Raw genomic sequence first — 21,089 nt, forward strand, 5'->3', positions numbered from 1 at the left:
TGTGAGCTGCTATATGGATGCTGGGAATTGAATCTGAGTCCTCTACAAGAGCAGCCAGTGCTCTTAACCACTGAGCCATCTCTCCGGGCCCCCTAAAAGCCTATTTTTAAGGGAGATCAGGGACAGCTGAAGGTTGCCTGATGGCATGGTTACTAGTTCAGGTTGCTCTCAGGTTCTTGCTGACGTTCTGAAGAAATGTAAGGGTGGGAAGAGAAGAGGCAAAATGGTCATTACAGATTAAGTTGTTACCCACACAGAGAAACCAATACAATAATTATCAGATCAAAGATCCACCTATGAAAACTAATAGCACTTCTCCGTGTCAGCATGACTACTAGAAAACACGGGAAAATAAAACACCGAAATACACAGGAATCAGCTAGCGTCGTCCTGTCTCCTTTTCTCTCCCTTTCCAGAAGTCATCAGATGGGTGTTTGTGAAGAGGGACTTGGAGATGGGGTGGGGTTGGGTTGACACTCCAGTACGGGAGCCTGGAAGCCTGTCTGGGAGACTGGTGCCCAGGCAGGGTGGGAATGGGCTGTGTGATTACTAGTTCCTGCCGTTGAGAAGGGCCACACAGGGACATGCTCAGATCCTGCCTTCAAAATACTGTTCCCCACCAAAGACCCCTGGCTCCCTTGAACAAATGGTGGAACCCAAGATTGGGGTAGAGAATGTAGAAGGGGACCTTGGGTCATTTTCACAAGAGGGCAAGAAAGTGCCTGAACAATGATGGGATTGACAGTTGTGGGCAGGTAGGGAGGGGAGACAGTTTTCTATAAGCGTGTAGTCCATGGTAGGTGGACCCTGCTTCAGCAGGTGGCCCCACACCTGGGCATACATGTACAGTCCTAACTGCATTCAGAGAGTTAATAAAAAGCAAAAGGAAGGAAAGAAAGAAGGGGAGCCGGAGAGACGGCTTAGCAGTAAAGAGCATTTATTGCTCTTGCAGGGGACAAGGGTTCAGTTCCTAGCACCAACGCAGAGTGGCTCATAGCCATCTGTAACTCCAGGTTTAGGGTATCTAATGTCTTCTGGTCTCTGTAGGCACCTGCCTACACACGGCACACACACTCATGCGTGCACACACACACGTGCACACACACACACGAAATATACCCTTAAAAAAGAGAAAACCGGGAGAGGGATATGAGTGGGGAACCCAGGAGAAGTTGAAAGAAGGGTGCCTGTGACTGAAATACAATGTGTGCTTATATTAAATCCTGAAAGAATAAATTTGAAATGTTATATAATAATGAAAAAAGAATGCTGGGGGGACATGTTATAAGGAAAAGTTCAACTTGAAAAATCTCTCACTGGTTAGCCAAGGGAGAATTTGGGGGCAGAACTGATAATGAAGGGTTCGGTTGAATAGACTAGAAAGCCAGGAGCCGGGTTGCAGCTGGATGAAACTAGACTAGTCAGTAGAATAATCGTATAATTCTAGAGGACCAGTGCCACAGGGCCAGGGGGACCGCCCAGCCAGTAAGTGCTGAGGGAGCGTGAGGACATGGCTTTATATACAACAGCCACGTAAAAAGCCAGCTATGGCAGCTGAGACCTGCACAGTTAGGGAGGTAGAGGCAGGAAACATCCAGGGCTCACCAGTCAGACAGCCTTGCCAAACCAGAGAGCCCAGTTCACTGAAAGACACTATCTCAAACAAAAGTGGAAACTGACTGAGGAAACATATATCTCTGGGTTCCACACACACCACACACACCATATAGACATGTGTATGTCCACACCCACACTCAAAAAAGAAGACATTTTAAAAATGGTGACTTGAGACAATAGAAAACAATAGGAAAATAGGGGAAAAAATGAGAAAACCAGGGGTACATGTTGCAGCTAGGATGAACATTCCATGGAATAGGTTCTACACACCAAGGGGTAGCTTGGTAGGACCTGTCAGATGGCATCTCCTTCGAGAGAGCAGAGCAGAGAGAGCCAATGGTGGGACATGGAATGTACTAGCTGACGGGAGCGATGGGAACAGAGGAGCTCCCGAGGGCTGGGGTTAGAGGCATGCACCACCATGCCCGGCTGGATTCCTCAGATGGTATTTCCTTGGTTCAGCAGGTTAAGGCATTTGCCACCAAGCCTGATGACCTGAGTTCAACTGCCAAGACCCACATGGTAGGAAGAGAAAAGCAACTTCTGCAAGTTGTCCTCTGACCCTCTGGCCTCCACACTTCCACCCATGCACACGAAATAAAGCAATAAAATATTTCAAAAAAATAATAGTTTTTCAGGAAGCTTCTGGTTATCTCCTCCTCCTTCTTTATAGCGTGTATGAGTGTTTTTTCATATTTTCTGTAATCCTTCAGCGTACGAGTGTTTTGCCTGCACGTATGTCTGTCTGCCACATGTGTGCAGTGCCCTCAGAGGGGATCCCTGAAGCTGGAGTTGCAGATGGTTGTGAGCTGCCACGTAGGTTCTGAGAATCTAGCCTAGGTCCTCTGCCAAGAGCCATTTCTCTAAACTGTTTCCGGTTATCTTTTGGTTGGAAAATATAGTCTGAATAATTCAGTTTGTAAAAATGGAGTGTGTGTGTGTGTGTGTGTGTGTGTGTGTGTGTTTCATGGTCTAACATATGGCTGTTATGGAAAAAGCTGCATGTTTGCTTGACAAGATGTCAAGCGGGGCTGGAGAGATGCCCAGGGTTAGGAGCCCTCACTGCTCTTCTAGAGGACCGAGCTCAGTTCCCAGCTTCCCAGTCAGGGAGCTCACAGCTTCCGCTTCTCCAGCTCCAGAAGATCTCCCCTGTCTCTTCCAGCACCTGCACACGCATGCTCATACCTACAGACTTTGAAATAAATCTTCTTTTAAAGGAAAGAAACGCTCTTTGAATTCTCAAGTCACATTTGTTGAGGACATCACTAACTGATCACAGAAACAAACTCTGATGTCACACCTCAGGGAACCTTAGAATCCTTGTCAACCCAGCCCCTCATGAAGCCTCCACCCACTGGCAGGAAAAGGCCACTCAGTATGGAACCCATATCCTGTCCAGTGCGTCTCCTGGGTCAGAAGTCTGACTGTGAGCAGTCAGATCTCAGCTCCCCTGTCTTTGGGTTCTCGGGAGCCCCATCTCCCTCAGATTTCTTGCCGGAACACACTGTTAATGACAGTCCTGCTGCCTACTGTGGAGAGGATTAAGTGAGAGCCAAGTGCTTAACTGAGTGACTGCCGCCCAGCAAGCAAGCACCAGCCAGCCCATGCCCTCCTCTACCCGTATGCCTCCTTCCAACCTTGAGCACTGCCAGGCAACAGGAGAACCGCCTGCCTGTGGGAGGCCGCTGCCACCCAGCCTTTGCCTGTTCTCATCAGCTCCTGCTGTTGGCATCCGCACCCCACTCCCATTCTCCCAGAGGCAGCTCTCCCTCAGGAGTCCCGTTGTACCAGGTACAACTGCCTCTGGCTGTAGAAGCAAAATCCTTGCAGCTGGGCATGGCTGTGTCACTTTGGCTAACCAATCAGACATCTCCCAGGCAGCTCTTGCAGTCAGACGAGGGACAGAACGGTGATGGGCAGAAATGTAGTGTCTTAGGGTTGCTATTGCTGTGACCAAAGCAACTTGGGTAGGAAAGGATTTTTTTTAACTTACATGTCCACATTTGTGGTTTACCATTGAAGGAAGTCAGGGCAGGAACTCAAACAGAGCAGAAACAATGGCTTGGGCCCTCCCCCATGATTACTAATTAAGAAAATGCCCTACAGGCTTACCTGCAGCCTGATCTTAGGGAGGCCTTTCTCTCGACTGAGGCTCTCTCCTCTCTGATGACTCTAGCTCTTGTCAAGTTGATGTAAAACTAGCCAGCACACCTGGTCTCTAATTTGGCTCTTGAGTGATGGTAGTAATTTTGAGGTAGGGCCTGGTAGGAGATCCTTAGGTCATTGGGTGTGTTTTCTTGATGGGAGTTGTGGGACTTCACGACCCCCCCCCGCTAGAGGTGAGTGATTTTACCCTTCCATGAGCTCCCTCCTGCAAGGTGGTACCTGTTTCAGCAAATCAAAGGGGCCAACCAGTTAAAGATAGAAACCTCTAAAACCGTGAGCCAGAACAGACCTTTTCTCATAAAGCTGACTTCCTCAGGCATTTGTTTTAGTAACTGGAAAGCTGAGTGATAACACGCTGAATAGCTTGGCATCGGCTCATGTCAAGCTTTTCCATGAAATAAAAATTGCGGATGCTGTATAGCAGTTTCCTCTGCAGTTAAAGCTTTCCGTCTTGAAGGGGAGTGTCTTAAGACACAGGATGCTGCCAGAAAGTGGATGGGTTATGTTGGGCAGGATGTTTGTGAGGAGGTGAAACAGCAGGCTGTTTGAAGGGAAGGTGAAGCACTCCATTCTGCAGGGAAGCCCTTTTCAAACACCAAACAAACAACTCAAAATAGCTGTAGGAAGTCCCTGAGGCTGACCAGATTCACTAGGGCCTCCCTCCCCAAGAGCACACATGCAGGGGAGACTGAGAACCTGATGTGGGATTCCCCTCTATATACTATGAATATGTTTTATTACCATTGTTTAATAAAGAATCTGCTTTGGGCAGCACAGAATAGAGCAAGGCAGGAATTCCATGCAGAGATAGAGGAGAAAAGAAGGCAGAATCGGAGAGATACCAGGTAGCCGCCAAGGAGACAGCCACTGAACAGAAACTTACTCGTAGGCCACAGCCATGTGGCGATACACAGATTAATAAAATATGGGTTAATTTAAGATGTAAGAGTTAGCTAGAAATATACATAAGCTATTGGTCAAACAGGGTTGTAATAAACATGTATGTGGGATTATTTCCGGTCTAGGCGGCCAGGAAACAAACAAACAAGCAGTCTCTGCTTCCAAGAACCAATCTCAGAGGAGCTGAGCTGCCGAGAAGACTCAGAGAAGCCAAGCAGGAAGAAGCAGAAAGCAGCTGAGCCCCCCTGGGAAGAACACCCCAATCTGTGGAGTGGCCTGCAAGCTGTGCAGTGTGCTCCAGGTTCCCAGCTTTGTGATCTGTCACCATGGTGGGGTGGATCTTGGTGACGCAGCTGTCTTTGAGTCGTTTCTGCTCCTGTAAGTAGCCTCTCACCCATATTCCTATAAGTAACCCCATTAGAACTCACTGGCTCACTAAGTTGGACTTTGGTGGCATCCATGCTTTGGTCTGTTTTGGGCACCCTAGGTTATTAGTAGGTGTATGCGTGTGTGTGTGTGTGTGTGTGTGTGTGTGTGTGTGTGTGTGTATTTAATCCTAGCCATTCTGAAGGTGTAAGATGGTATCTCAGAGTTGTTTTGATTTGCATTTCCATGGTGGTTAAGGATGTTGAACAACTCCTTGAATGTCTTTCAGCCATTTGAGTTTCTTCTGTTGAGAATTCTGTTTAGATCAGTATCCCATTTTTTTCCCTTTTTTTATTGAAAAAAAAATTTCTGCCTCCTCCTAGCCTCCCATTTCCCTCCCCCTCCTCCCACTCCAGTATCCCATTTTTTAATTGGATTATTTGGTATTTTGGTGTCTAATTTCTAGGGTTCTTTGTATATGTTGGAGATCAGCCCTCTGTCAGATGTGGAGTTGGTGAAGATCTTTTCTCATTCTGAAGGTTGTCGTTTTGTCTTGTTGACCGTGTCCTTTGCCCATCCCAGGGTCCCCTAACTCTGCCTCTTCAGGGAGTCTCCACACATCTGCCCCTTTTTGTGCCTAAGCCTGTGTTAGAGATCAGGCAGCGGAGGAAGGAAAATGCCGGTTCATTGTTCCACAAATGAGCAGGTAATGCCGAGTTCCTCTCCAGAGCCGACCACAGGCAAATGTCACACCTGTGATGATGGTACAAACTCAGGCGAATGCCCTGAGGTCTCAACCGACTGGGTCCTGGCTTTGGCGCTCAGCCTGCTCTGGCCTCTCTGGAGTCTTTGGAGTTACTGCTTCCTGACCTCAGGGTTTTACAAACCATACAGGTTTTGGGAAAAGATAAGGCTCACAGCTGCCATCTGACTTCCACACGTGCCTTGTGGCCCCTCAAAAACAAATTAATGTAGAAAATAAGTCATTGGCTTTGTGTTGAACCAGCGCTAAGAACCTTCTCGAACCCCAGAGGCAGGCTTGGTTTTTAAACAGGTGCGTGGTTCAGGAGCGCTAAGTAACGCGGAACACAAAGTCACCCTTCTTAAAAAGTACGGAGTAAAGACTGAAGCGCAAACTTTAACTCCTACCCAGCCACGTCTCTCCAGTGTCAAAGTATTCGACACATTACTACACGCGACTCGCCTGAGAGAGAAGGTCCCAGGAATAAGATGGCTGAACAAGAAGTGGCTGCTGGACTCTCACGGTGCGCAGAGGAACTTCCTGAAGACAAGTCCTTTGCCGACGTGTCAGCGCTGGCTCTTCCATGGTTCTGAATGAGAGGGCGCCTTCTGCCTGCATAGCCCAGGAGGGCGCCTTCCGCTTGCATAGCCCAGGAGGGCGCCTTCCACCTGCATAGCCCAGGAGGGCACCTTCCACCTGCATAGCCCAGGACTGTACCCACTGGTCCCAGGGGGCTACTGGGCACTTAACCTGTGGCTACTGATGGGGGAACAGGATCTTCAGTGTCATTCATTTTTAATTAATTTAAATTTATGCATAAATCACTTCCTGCGGCTGGTGGCTTCGGTGTTGGACAGTACAGCTGTGTGACTTGGGGGTTTTTAAGCCACATGAAAGGAAGCTGCAGACAGATGCCTGACACATCACCCCCAAGCGCTTGGGTTTCTGTAGCTAAAATAAGGACGCTTTCCTGTGTGGGCTGCTGTCACACTTAAGAGTTTTTATCCCTAAAGATCTTTGCATAGTTTTAAAAGAAAAAATTCAAGTCTTAGCCGGGCAATGGTGGCACACGCCTTTAATCCCAGCACTCAAGAGAAAGAGACAGGCGGATCTCTGTGAGTTCAAGGCCAGCCTGGTCTACAAGAGCTAGTTCTAGGATAAGCTTCAAAGCTATAGAGAAACCCTGTCTCAAAAAGCCAAAACAAATAAACAAAAGGCTATGTCTTTACTTTTATTGGTTGAATATTTTGCTTTTATATATGTGTGTATGCCCATGTGTGCCTAGTTCCTGTGGAGTTCAGAGAAGACAACAGATCCCCTGGAACAGGAGTTACAAGGGGCTGTGAACCACTGTGTGGGTGCTGGAACTCGAACCCGGGTCCTCTGCAAGAGCAGCTAGTGCTCTTAACCACTGAGCCCTCTCTTCAGCCGCTGACCTTAGCATAATTTATGCCTCCAGTGTGACATTGAAAGACTTCCTTGTGTCTATTGAGAATTTACAAACTATGGAACTCACCCCCTTAAGAATATAACTCTTGGGGCTGGTGTGATAGCTTAGTGGTTAAGAGTGTTTGCTGCTCTTGCAGAGGACCTGGGTTTGGTCCCCAGCACCCATGTTGGGTGGCTCACAACTGCCTAGAACTCTGGCTCCATTGGATGTTGTGCCCTCTTCTGGTCTCTGCAGGTACTGCACTCAAGTGTAAGTACCCATACACATATATACAGACATACACATAATTAAAGATAAAATAAGTCTTTAACAAAAGAGGTGGTGGTGGGAGGTAAAATTCTAGGCCAGGTGTGGTGGCGCATGCCTGTAACCTCAGCATTTGTGAGGTGAATGCAGGAGGATCAGGAGTTCAGGGTCGTTCTTGGCTGCACGGTGAATTCAACGCCAGCCTGGACTCTATGATACCCTGTCCCAAGAAGCCAAACAAACAAAAAGAATAGAGTTCTAAATGCTTCTGTTATTTTTACAGACTTCTGAAGACAACTCTCTCAACCTGTGGACATTCTTATCCCCCTAAAAAGAAGCCCATGTCCCTGGTGATCTCTCGTCACGTCCCCCCACCCCCTCCTGTCCCCAGCTCACGCCCACCCCGGGCAAACACAGCCGCTTTTCCGACATCATGGATTTGCATACCCTAAACGGTTTTATTTAAATGGACTCTTTGTGTGGTCCTCAGACTCATTCCTTCTACTTTGCAAGGTTTTAAAATCCATGCTTTTTATAGCATGCACCGGTGCTTGAGCGAATGACCTGAGAAGGTGCCTCAGTTGGCAGAGCACTGGCCCAGCGTGCCCAAAGCCCCGCATTTCAGCCCCCGCAGGGCACAAACCTGGAGCCGTGACACAGGAGAGGGAGATTCCCAATTTTAAGTCAGCCAGGCAAAGTCCCACAACCTGTCATGCCAGCACTTGAGGCAGAGGCAGGCAGATCTCCACAGCCACTTCCAGGCCAGCCAGGGCTGCACAATGAGGAAAAATAATGCCCAAGCCATGGCATAGAATTGGAAGCTAGCTGAGGTGAAACTTACACGATAATTGGTAAATTATCGTGTGCTATTTGAGAAGCTGGGCTGCTCCTGCCCCGTTTCAGACCTAAGCATGTTTGTCTCTGGATCCTCACGGGCTCCTTGTTTGGGGCTGGGCTCCCCAGCTCTGTGACAGTGAAGGCAGAATGGCCTGAGAGCAGCTGGAGGGTGAAGCATTTCTGGCTAGAGATAGGTATTGATTATCGATGGTATAAAAGTTCTAGCAGAGGCTAGAGAGATGGCTCAGCGGTGGAGAGCACTGACTGCTCTTCCAGAGGTCCTGAATTCAATTCCCAGCAATCACATGGTGGCTCACAACCACCTGTAATGAGATCTGGTGCCTTCTTTCTGGCCTGCAGGCATACAAACAGACAGAACACTATATGCATAATAAATAAATCTGGGGAAAAAAGGAGTTCTAGCAAACGGAAAGTATTCGGGATCTCCACCATGGACAGAAAGCTCACATGAGGGCTCCAGTTACCTGCCTTACTTTCCCCAGTTAGTATCTGCTGGACGCTTGGAGTTCTGAATTTGGTCATATTTTGTTCTTTCCCTCGCTACCCCCTCGCTCTTTTGCTCCTTACTCTTTTACCTTGGCTTGTTGTATGCTCAATAACTTTCACTCAGAGCTGAAAATATGGGTGTCACAGGTCATTCTCCAGGATCTTCAGAACACTGGGCTATATGAAATCCTGTCTGAGAGAAAACAACCACAACAAAATCCATTTGCTTTTTAAGGCGCTTTACAGTGTACACTCCAGCGCCTCTAGGGCACGTGCATTGGTGGACAATAGTCTCAGGCAATATAACAAAATACCTCGGACTGGGTAGTTGATAAATCATGGACTTTGTGGACTAGACACGAAAATCACTTTGGTGTTTGGTGCAGACCTGCTTCTGGCTGGTGGTATATTCTCTGTGTCTGCAACGGCAAAAGGGAGTCAGTGTCTCCTTCAGACCTGTTGTAAGGATGCTAATGCGTTTGTCGCAGAACATCTTCATCTCCCCCCACAGACTCCCTGTTCCCGTTCAATAGTCACATTCCTCACCCCTACTCTCTGCTCTTGGCAACCTGGACCAGCTTTCTCTCTTTGGGCCCAACGCCCTTTCTAACATTGCTTCCAAATAAACATAGTGTAGTGATATTTTATTTGTATTTTAATAAATAGAGCTTGCCTGAAGATCAGAATCCAAAACTAAACCACTAGAGGCCAGGGAGTGGTGGCACACAACTTTAATCCCAGGACTCAGGAGACAGAGGCAGGTGGAGCTCTGTGAGTTCAAGGCCGCCCTGGGTTACACAAGATTGATCCAGAAACAGATCCAGGTGGTGACGGCTCAAACGAGTGTTTGGGAGTCACACACCTTTAATATCAGCACTAGGGAGGTGGAGACAGCAGCGATGTGACTGGGAGGAGAGAGGAATATAAAGGGGAAGAGACAGGAAATCTCGAGTGTGGAGTCTGAGGATTCATGGAGATGTTGTACCTGCATCACACAGGATCCCCAAACAAGACCACCACAGATCCAGTATCCGGCACAAACACACTGGGGTTTATTGATTACAAGTTAGCTAACTTGGACAGAAATCCAACACTCCGACACAGCAGGTGAGGGAGAACTCTCAGGGTAATGGGTTTTTAAAGGGAAAAACCACAAGCAGGGTGGCACAAGCCTTGGCATTTCGGGATTGGGTAAAAGTAGACAACTTTTGAATTAGTTGGTTGGGGTGTAGAGGAATTGCAAACAGTGGCTGTCAGCAGACAGGAATTTTAAAACAGCAGTTAATCAGATACCTACAAGGACATTTGAAGCAAGCAGATGTTGTCTGGACACCCTGGTGGGTCACTTTGACCAGGGCTGGCACAGTTTCTCGGGGATATTTATGACTTTGCTGGGCTGCATTCACCCCCCCCCCCAATTAGGTCCTGTCTAAAATGGAGTTCTTTCTCAAAATGGAGTTTGTCCTGCTCCTTCAGAGACAGATCTCTCCCTTTTGGTCTGAAGATTTGGTAGAGGTAAAAGGTCTCTCTCGTGGTTGGCTGCTTTGCTTTTCTGATCTTCAGCTTGAGCACCAATATCTGTCTCTGGGTTTTTATTATTTCTGCAACAATGTAGTCTGACTTTTTACAGTTGGGTTCCTTCCTTCAGCACAGTTTCCAAGAACTTTCCCGCTACAAATTCTAGTACATGCCTGTAATCCCAACACCTGGGAGGCTGAAGTAGGAGAACCAGAAGGTCAAGGTTGTCTTCATCTACAGAGTAAGTCTGAGGGCCAGCTTGGGTTACCTGAGACGCTGCCTCAGAACAAATAAACAGAAATGTGAATGTAGCTGTGCTTCGCCGTGAACAGCACACTGGTGTGTGAGTGTGTGCAGGTGTTTGTGTGTGTGTGCACGTACCAGCTTTTGCTGTTTCATGAGTTGATGGACATTTGAGCTGTTTCTACCCCTTGGCCACTATGGGCAGTGCTGTTCTGAACACCAGGGTAAAACTTTTAATCTTTTGTTTTGTCTTGTGTTTGTATTTTTGAGACAGTCTCATTATGTAGCCCAGCTGGCCTTAAACTTGTAATCCTCCTGCCTCAAGCTCCTGAATGCTGGGATCAGCAGTGTGCACCACAGCCGTTCCTGGTGGGATGACGTTACTGTTGAAACGCTTGTGTGAACTCTTGATTGTCCATCCAGGAGTGGCACCACTGGGTTATGGCAATCAGGTCTTTCATATTCTGAGGGGCTGTAGCCCAGCTGTCCCAGGCTCTGGCTTGTTTGTTCACAGGCAGTGGGCAGATTCCCATCATCTGTGACATCAAGTGTAGCCACCCTACAGCGGGACTGTGGCACCGTGGGACTGTCCATCATTCCACCTTGGTCTTCACTTGTATTTCCCAGGGACTGTTTACTATTTTTTGCTTTGTTTTTGCTGTGACAACCAAATGTATATTTTTTGCTTTTCTCTTCCATGCCACTGGGTCACATCCCCACCCCTTAGACTGTGTCAGGCATATGTTCTGCAAACCTTTACTCTGTGGTCTTTCTTAATGTCTTGTGTCCTTTGATGCATGAGAAATTTTAATGTCAAAGAAATTTCCTTTGTCTGTTTTCTCTTTTGTAGTCTGTGCGTCTGGAGTCATGCTTAAGAACCCATTTCGAAACCAAAGCTCACGGCCAGTGGGCCTTTTCTTTTCTTTCTAGAACTTTACAGTTTAACATTGTATATTTTGGCCTCTGACCTAATTTCAGTTAATTTTTGCATATTGTGCTAGACTTTTTGCCACTGTGACAAATTCCTGAGGAAAAACGACATAAGGGAAGGATTTGTGTCCGTTTCTGAGTTTTCCCCTTGTGGCCAGCTGGATTCCTGCTCTTAGGCAGGAGGCTATAGGCATGAAGGGCCAGATGCCTGCCAGGAAGCAGCAAGAGACAGGGACACCTGGAACAAGACATAACTTCTAGACTGGGTGGTGGTACATGTCTTTAATCCCAATCAGGGCTACACAGAAAAACCAAAAGAAAGAAGAAAGAAAGAAAGAAAGAAAGAAAGAAAGAAAGAAAGAAAGAAAGAAGGAAAGAAAGAGAAAGAAGGGAGGGAGGGAGGGAGGGAGGGAGGGAGGGAGAGAGAGAGCTTCTATAAGAACAAGTCCCTAGTGACCTAGTTCTTCCAACCAGGCCATACCTCCAAAAGTCTCCCCCCCGCTTTTTTTTTAGGAAGTGGTTTTCTGTGCCCACGAAGTCCCCATTTTCTACACAGCCTTGGCTATCCTGGAACTCACTACGTAGACTAGGCTGGCCTTGACCTCACAGTGATCCTCTGTCTCCTGAGTGCTGGGATTAAAGGCTTGAGTCACCACTATGTCTGGTGAAGATTTATTTATTTTTATTTTATGTATATGGGTGTTTTTCCTGAATGTATGCTTGTGTACTGTGTGCATGCTTGGTGTCCATGAAGGCCAGAGAGGAGAATTAGATCCTTTGGATCCAGTTTGTTACAGACAGTTGTAAGCTGCCATATAGATGCTGGGAATTGAACCTGGGTCTTCTGTACTTGGCCAATGCTCTTAACTGCTGAGCCATCTCTCCAGCCCGTTCCAAACTGGGACTAACTAGACGCCCCCCCCCAGTTGAGCATCAAACTTTTAACACGGCAGGCTCGTGTGTGTGCAAGGCAGAGAGTCATGTCTCAACAACAGCACACACGATGTGAGGGAAGGCTTTCACTTCATCCCTAACTGCCAAGCCATCTCACGAACTGAACTTCCTTGTCTACCTAGAGCAGAGGTTTGCAGGAGTCAGTTGTTGCAAAGCTCTTCTCCAGGGAAGTCTCCAGGCAGGCACTGACCTGAGGCACCAGGACAGTCCAGAAATAACATCATGTCAAACCTTACCGTCCATTTAGGGAAGCCTCAAAATGGCCCTTCTCCCACACCTCTGTCCAGAGAAGCCTGAAAATCTGGTAGCATCTGTGCAGTAAACTGTCACTAAGTGGTACCCTGAGTACATGCAAATAAACCTGCTCTGCTCCCAAGAATTTGCCTGTGGGCAGGTGACTTGTAGATTGTGACTGCTGGGTTCAAGTCAGAAGAACCTTTTACCTCCATAAATCTTCCTCCTCCTGCTCCTTCCCCTGCCCTGTTCTCCTCCTCCTCCTGGTCTTGCTGCTTCTCCTCCTCCTGCCTTCCACCTTTCTTCTTCTCCCTCCTCCAGTTACTCCTCCTCCTGGTCCTCCTCCTATGATCCTTTTTCTGCCCCTCCTCCTGCTTCTCCTCCTCCTGGTCCTCCACCTTTAGTGGCATTTCATTTGTACTTTAATAAATAAAGCTTGCCTGAAGATCAGAGAGTAAAACAGCGTCACTGGTCAGCCTTATAGAACAGGCAGTGATAACACACCTTTAATACCAGTAGCCACATTAGTTTGCCACAGAAACTGGGCAATGTATGCCTTTAATCCCAGTGGCACACCTCTTTAGTCCAGCCATAGAGAGAATTATAAAACGGGAGGAGACAGCTCACAGTCTCAGTCTCATTCTGAGATTCTTGGAGGCAGGTTCACCATTTTTGGACTGAGGTCAAGGTAAGAGCCAGTGGCTGGCTATTTCGCTTTTCTGACCTTCAGGTTGAACTCCAACTTCTCTCTCTGAGTTTTTATTAATTGTGCATCAATTGGCACCCAACAAGGGGCACAAATTTAGGAAAAAGTCATTTGCCTGAGGCTTTTCAACCACTACCAGCCCAGGCCAGAGCTGGGACTGGAATTCCAGGTCTAGGGATTGGAACCCAAACCTAGCCACCTGGGTCAGGAAATCATTAGAGATATTACAGGTCAAGAGATTCAAACTTTACAAAAGATATCGGTAAAAAGATTGGAATCAATCTAGAAACTTGTCAGAACCGATAAACAAGGAGAGGAGGTACAGGCAAAAGACGATAGTAAAGATTTAGTATTGCCTGTACCTCTCAGAGTCAGAGATGACTTACCAAGAGTTTTAGCTACTTAGCTTGTTATTACCTCTGAAAAGCCAACAAATACTCAATGCCCAAAAGGATATACAGATTGTGAATGGGAACCTATATGTATGAATCATCTAAAAGATACTACTAAAAGCAGTAGTATCTTATGGCATGCATTCACCATATATGAGGAAGCTGGTAAAGACAGGGGCTTCAAGAAATAAGGTCACTCCACATGATTGGATTCAACTAGTCTCAGCTGTACTAGGCCATGGTCCACAGCTTCCGTGGAAGAGTTTTTGAAGAGAAGACTTTAAGGCCCTTGAACATCAAGATAGAGTCAGAGGTTTTGAGGCCTCCCAAGATCAAATTCTTTTTTTGAAATAAGATTTATTTATTAAGCAAACAATATACTGCTGGCAAGGAAGGCACCAGGTCTCATTACAGATGGTTGTGAGCCACCATGTGGTTGCTGGGAATTGAACTTAGGACCTCTGGAAGAGCAGCCAGTGCTCTTACCCTGAGTTATCTCTCCAGCCCCCCCCCCCCAAGATCAAATTCTTGGTGAGGGCCCTTATGCTGATCTGGATAGTCAAGCTACATACAATAAAAATATATTGTCCCTATGTTGTTCAGCAGTCTTGAATGCTTGAGATAAGATTCAAGAACTAAGAAAAAGAATTAAATCATATACTAAGATTATACAAGGCTCAAGAAAACCATTTAGTGATTTTTTGCAAGGATTAACCAAAGCTGTACAAATAGGAGTAACAGATCCAAAAGCTAGACAAGTACTCATTGAGTCTCTTGCTTTTAAAAATGCTAACTTAGAATGCAAAATGATACTTGAGCCCTTAAAGGGCAGATCAGAACCAATGGATGAATGGATTCTACAGACAGCCAATACTGAGTCCTTTGACTATAACACTGAGGTTTGGGTAGGAGAAGCAATTTCCAAAGGCATGAAAAGACATAAAAAATACCAATGCTTTAATTGTGATAGAATAGGCCATCTAAGAAGGGACTGTAGACAGGGTGTTCCTAGAAACAATGTTTTTTTTTTTTTTGTTTTTCTGAGAATCACCCAAATAGAAGGCTCCAATCTTCTGGGTTATGCACAAGATGCAGCAAAGGTTGACATTGGACCAATGAGTGTAGAGTAAAAAGAGACAAACAAGGCAACCCATTATCATCAGGAAACTCCTTGAGAGGCGTCTCACAGGCCCCCAGGTTGAACATGGTCCAGTCATTCCCAGTCACTGTGGAGGACATGCCTGTCCAGGAGAATTTGAAAATCCAATGCCTTTTAGAAAAAAAAAAACCATACTGCTCTAAATGAGAGAATAATCATGAAGGATGAATTAAAGTTTCAGTAGAAAATAGAAAACGTATATTTTGACAGACTTCTATAAATGATCAAAGACTAAAACTGAGAGTACAAATAAATAACATTATAATGGAAGGATTATTAGACACAGGTGTGGATATTACTCCAGAATCATGGCATCCAAATTGGCATCTTCTTAGGAATTGGAACTTTATCTCAGGTAAAACAAAACATGAGATTGGTGGAATGCATAGGGCCAGAAGGACAGAGAGGAAGGCAGAGGCCATGTGGCCAATGTAGCAGTGAGTCTATGGGGTTGTGATCTGTTGCAGCAACGGAATACGCAGATGAACATTTCTGCAGTCTCAGAAACAGACCATAAACCAACTCAGGTTTCTGGAAAGAATATTATAAGGTACTATAAAAACAGACAACAACCATTCAGGCTGTACAAAAACATAGAACAACAACTGTCAAACTCTCAGAGGTACTAATGGCCCTACCTTTAAAATGATTGATAGAAAAAACCTGTATGGGTTAAGCAATGGCCTTTAACAATAAAGAAACTGCAGGCTTTAGAATAACTGGTACAGGAACAACTAGTGCTCAGCATGTTGAAGAATCAACCAGCCCTTGGAATTCTCCTATATTTGTTGCTAAAAAGAAATCTGAAAGATGGAGAATTGACAAGCAGACAGAATATTGTATATATAATAAATAAATATTTTAAAAAAAGAACTGTTAATAAGGTGATTAAGCTAATAGGCCCACTACAATTTGAAATTCCTTTGCCTTCCCTATTGCCTAAAAGATGAACTCTTCTGTTATTGATTTTAAAGATTATTTATTTACATACTTTTTACTATACCTTTACATACCTTTTACTACATATTACACATACCCTTTTATACCTTTTACTATGCATTTACAAGAAAATGATAGAGAAAAATTTGCCTTCACAGTGCCTACTTATAATAATTCTTAACTTGCTAAAAGATACCAATGGAAGATTCTCCCACAGGGGATGTTAAATAGCCCCCACTCTGTGCCAATATTTCATAAGTCAGCCATTGGAAATGATATGTAAGTCACTTCCTGAATCTATAGTTAACCACTACATGGATGACATTTTGCTATCTGATTCAAATGTAGATGCTATAGAAAGAATGTTTAAAGAAGTAAAGAAAGTTTGCCTCTGACCAAGGCCAGCTGACCAGACTCGCTGAACATAGCGAACAATGAGGATTACTGAGACCTCAAGAACAATGGCAATGGGTTTTTGATCCTACTGCACGTAGGCTTTGCGGGAGCCTAGGCAGTTTGGATGCTCACCTTACTAGACCTGGATGGAGGTGGGTGGTCCTTGGACTTCCCACAGGGCAGGGAACCCTGATAGCTCTTTGGGCTGAAGAGGGAGGGGGACTTGATTGGGGGAGGGGGAGGGAAATGGGAGGCGGTGGTGGGGAAGAGACAGAAATCTTTAATAAATAAATAAATGGAAAAAAAAGAAAGTTTGCCTCATTGGAGATGACAAATCAATCCTGAAAAAAATACAAAAAGGAGATTCTATCAATTACCTAGGTTATAAAATAGGTTTACAGAAAATTAGAACACAAAAAGTGTAAATTAGGAGAGATTGATTGCAGATTCTTATGACTTCCAAAGACTGCTGGAAGATATTTCCAATATATGGCCCAGTACTGGGAAAAAATCTGATCAAATAATTCATTTAAAGAAAAACTTTAGATGGTGACAAAGACAAATAATCCCAGGGAATTAACAGCTGAAGCTGAGGAAGAATGAACTTTGATTAAAGAAAAATTACAGAAGGCACATGTGGATGGTATGGATCTGAATCTTAACTGTATCTGGTCATATTACCCCCAAATATTCTCCTATAGAGATTTTAATGCAGAGGGAATATAGTGTCTTACAATAGACATTTTAACCAAATAAACTGAGTGAAAAATTAAAAACTTATATGGAAAAGGTCTCTGAATTAATTATAAAAGGAAAATTGAGACTTCATCAATGAACAGGAATAGACCCAGGAGAAGTTATAGTACCTTTTACTAATGATGAAATTAACAAATTTTGGGAAGACAGTGAACCCTGGCAAAGAGTTTGTACTAATTTTTTGGGAGATATTAATAAAAGAAAGATAATTCAACTTATAAAGAGTGCTAATTGGATCCTTCCCACATTGTATGTGGCACACCAATAACTGGATTCTATACTGATGGAAATAAATCACTAAAGGCGGGTTATAAATTAGAAGATTTAAGTAATGAGGAACAAAGCCCTTATGATTCTGTCCAAAAGTCAGATTATATGCTATTCTCATGGTACTAAGGGATTTAAAGAACCTCTCAATATAGTTACTGATTTGCAATATGTAGAAAGAGTTGTCTTGTGTTGAAACTGCTAAATTTATACCAGATGATACAGAATTGACTTCATTATTCATTCAGGTTCAAGATATAATCAGGACCAGGCTTTATCCCATATACATAACACACAGCTGATACTATATGGGTCTGCCAGGTCCTCTAGCACAAGGTAATGCAGAAATTGATCAATTATTGATTGGAAATATGCTGAAGGCCTCGGAATTTTACAAAAAATAAACATCATGACAATAGCAAAAGTTTAAAAAAGGACTTTTCCATTACATGACAACAAGCCAAGGAAATTATAAGGAGATATCCTAATTGTTCTTTATATAATCAAACACCACTACCTGCAGGAAGTAATCCAAAGGGTACTCAAAGGAATGAAATCTGGCAGATAGATATGTTCCATTTTGTAGAATTTGGAAAACTAAAATATGTAGGTTTTTCTCACTTCAAATTATGAAAAATCCCTCGAAGGGTGTGCCCAGCTGCTTGGGTTTTAATTAATTTCAGATGTAGTCAAGTTGACAACTGAGAATAGCCACTCAAATCCACCCCTTGTCAACTTGACACAGTCAGATCTCCTTATGCCGTGCTAATTTCCAAATGAAAAAAACAACCAGGTCATAATTATACTTAACATGATACAACCTCAAATACATTATATATTTTAGAATAGGTGGCAATGTTCCTTTAGGGACATTCTTTTAGTATCTCAAAACTTAAATATAATAACCACTGATATTCTCTCAATTGATGTTACATTACATGATAAAGAAAGCAAGCAAAGAATACACAAATATTTGCACAAACCCATTCTTAGCAAAACATGACAGAAACCCTCCTGTCAATTATAATCCTCCATTCCGCGATGGTCATGTGGCCTCAGAACTTAGAACCACCCTCCTCTACTACCCATTCTGTATTTCCTCCACCCTCAGCAAGCACTTCAGTAGGCCTTGACTCCTCTTAGAAAGGAGTGACCCACACTTTCATTCCTGACAGGTCTGTGCCCTATATCATCCTGCCTGGATTATGGGGTAGCTGTTTCCCACTGCTGTTAATCAGAGGACATTGCAGTACCTCAATCCCACGACAAGGGATGCCCTAAAGGACCGCCTGCTCTTCAAACCTAATCCTTCTTACCTCCGTTGTGGAGAAGCAATCCAGTTTTCCCTTGGTAATCTGGACCAATCACCCCTCCTAACACTGTTACTCCTTTCTTGGCCTTTTAGTTTAAGGGCATCAGAAGTCCAAAGGGACCAGGAGGAAATCTGAGCTCTTAGTCCAATGGGATGTTTGTTGTGGCTCCTGACAGGAGCGCTCTCTCTCTTCTGGAACTAAAACTTCCAGGTCAGTAGAATTTAAGTTCTTGGGAACAGGAAGCAAACATTTTCCTAGTGGGTCACTAGGGATGGTAGTGAGCGGAAGAACTATTCCCTTTCTCACCCCCTAATTCCTGGGCTATAGATCCTGGCTATGGAAGAAACTGAACCACACATCGGATGCTAACTCAAAGCATGTAATTCCTTCTGGAGAACCCTGGCCCAGCCCTCCAGGCTGCTGCCATCTAATTGATATTATAACTAGTGTTTTCAAAAGGCCATTCCAGCATCTTATCAGGCCATGAGCTTCAGGGTGGTGAGGAACATGGTAAGACCAGTTGTAGTTGTTTTCCTTACTCTCTGGGGGTCCACCACCCAACTCCCAAATAAACACACAGAAGACGTATTCTTACTTATGAACGCCTGGCTTTAGCATGGCTTGTTTCTAGCCAGCTTTTCTAACTTAAATGATCCTGTTTCTCTTTAACTATGTTCTGCCTCTGGCTTTTTACCTTTTTTTCAGTCTATATATCTTTCTTTCCTTTTTACTCCATGGCTGGCTGTGTGACAGTGGGGTGGCTGGCCCCTGGTGACCTCCACTCCTCTTCCCTCTCCTCACTGCCTCTTCTAGTCCCGCCTATTTATCTCTCCTGCACAGCTCTTAGTCATTTAGCTTTTTATTAGCTCATTGAGCTAGTTTAGGCAGGCGAAGTAACACAGCTTCACGGGGTTAAAGAAATGCAACGCAAAAGAATGCAGCGCATCTCCGCGTCATTAAGCCAGTATTCCACAGCATAAACGAATGTAACATATATGAAGCTCATATCCCACAACATCCTGTGGATTCCGCGATTGCGGGCCCACTGTAACACTTCTCTGGCTGTGAAGTGAGTTCCTTGGTCGGAAGCAATACCGTGTGGAATACCGTGTTGGTGGATAAGACATTCTGAAAGCCTATGATTGGTGGTTGTGGTAGAAGAGTTGGGTGCAGGAAAGGCAAACCCATAACCAGAATAAGTATCTTCTCCAGTCAGGACAAAGCATTGTCCCTTTCATGAAGGGAGTGGTCCAGTGTAGTCAACCTGCCATCAGGTCACTGGCTGGTCATCCCAGGGAGTAGTGTCATACTGGGGGTCAAGTTTGGTTTCTGCTGTTGGTGGATCTGGGCATTGCTATAGCCAGGCCAGCTTTGGTGAGTGCAAGCTCATGATGTCGAGCCCATGTATAATGCCCATCTCTGGCACCGTGGCCACTTTGTTCACTGGCCCACTGGGCAATGGCAAGGATGGCGAGGGAAGGAGCTGGCTGTCCACAGAATGGGTCATCCTGTCTGTTTGATTCTCTTTCTCTGCTGAAGTTTAAAAAATAATTTATGTTTTTATTTTTACGTGCATTGGTGTTTTGCCTGCACGTATGTCTGTGTGAGGGTGCTGGGTTCCCCTAGAACTGAAGTTACAGACATTTATGAGCTGCTGTGTGGGTGTTGGAAATGGAACCCAGGCCCTACGGAAGAACAGTCAGTGCTTGAGTCATCTCTCCAGCCCCTGAAGTCACCTTTCGATGAACATTCACATGGGACACAGGCACCTTTACATCCTTTGCTCACTTGGAAAACTAATCCAGCCACACACTTCTTCACATGTCTTTCTCGCCAATTTCCAACTGTGCTCCTTCTAAGTCCATGATCACCCAGCCAATCCGTTGGCTATAGCCCATGAGTCAGTAAACAATCATACATTTGGCCATTTCTTCTTCCAAACATAATGTGTGACCCCACTCCTGGTACCAATTTCTGTCTTGGTTAGGGTTAGTATTGCTGTGATGAACACTATGACAAAAGCAACTCGGAGAGGAAAGGGTTTATTTGGCTTCCCCTTCCACGTCACTGTTCATCATTGAAGGAAGCCAGGACAGGAACTAAAGCAGGGCAGGAACCTGGAGGCAAGGGCGGATGCGGAGGCCATGGAGGAGTGCTGCTTACTGGTTTGCTCCTTCTGGCTTATCCAGCTTGTTTTAGTGTACACCCTAGTACCACCTGCCCAGAGGTGTCATCACCCACAATGGGCTGAATGCTCCTACATCAACCACTATTTAAGAAAATGCCAGGCATAGAGGCTCACTTCTTTAATCCCATAGGAGGATTAAATCCCAGGGAGACAGAGGCAGATGGATCCCTCTGAGACTTCCAGACCAGCATACATAGTGAGATTCAGGACAGCCATGGTTACAGAGAGAGAGAGAGAGAGAGAGAGAGAGAGAGAGAGAGAGA

The sequence above is a fragment of the Alexandromys fortis genome, unplaced genomic scaffold (genome assembly GCF_014885135.2).
Source record: "Alexandromys fortis isolate MF-2015 unplaced genomic scaffold, M_Fortis_MF-2015_v1.1 scaffold_26, whole genome shotgun sequence".
NCBI classification, from domain to species: domain Eukaryota; kingdom Metazoa; phylum Chordata; class Mammalia; order Rodentia; family Cricetidae; genus Alexandromys; species Alexandromys fortis.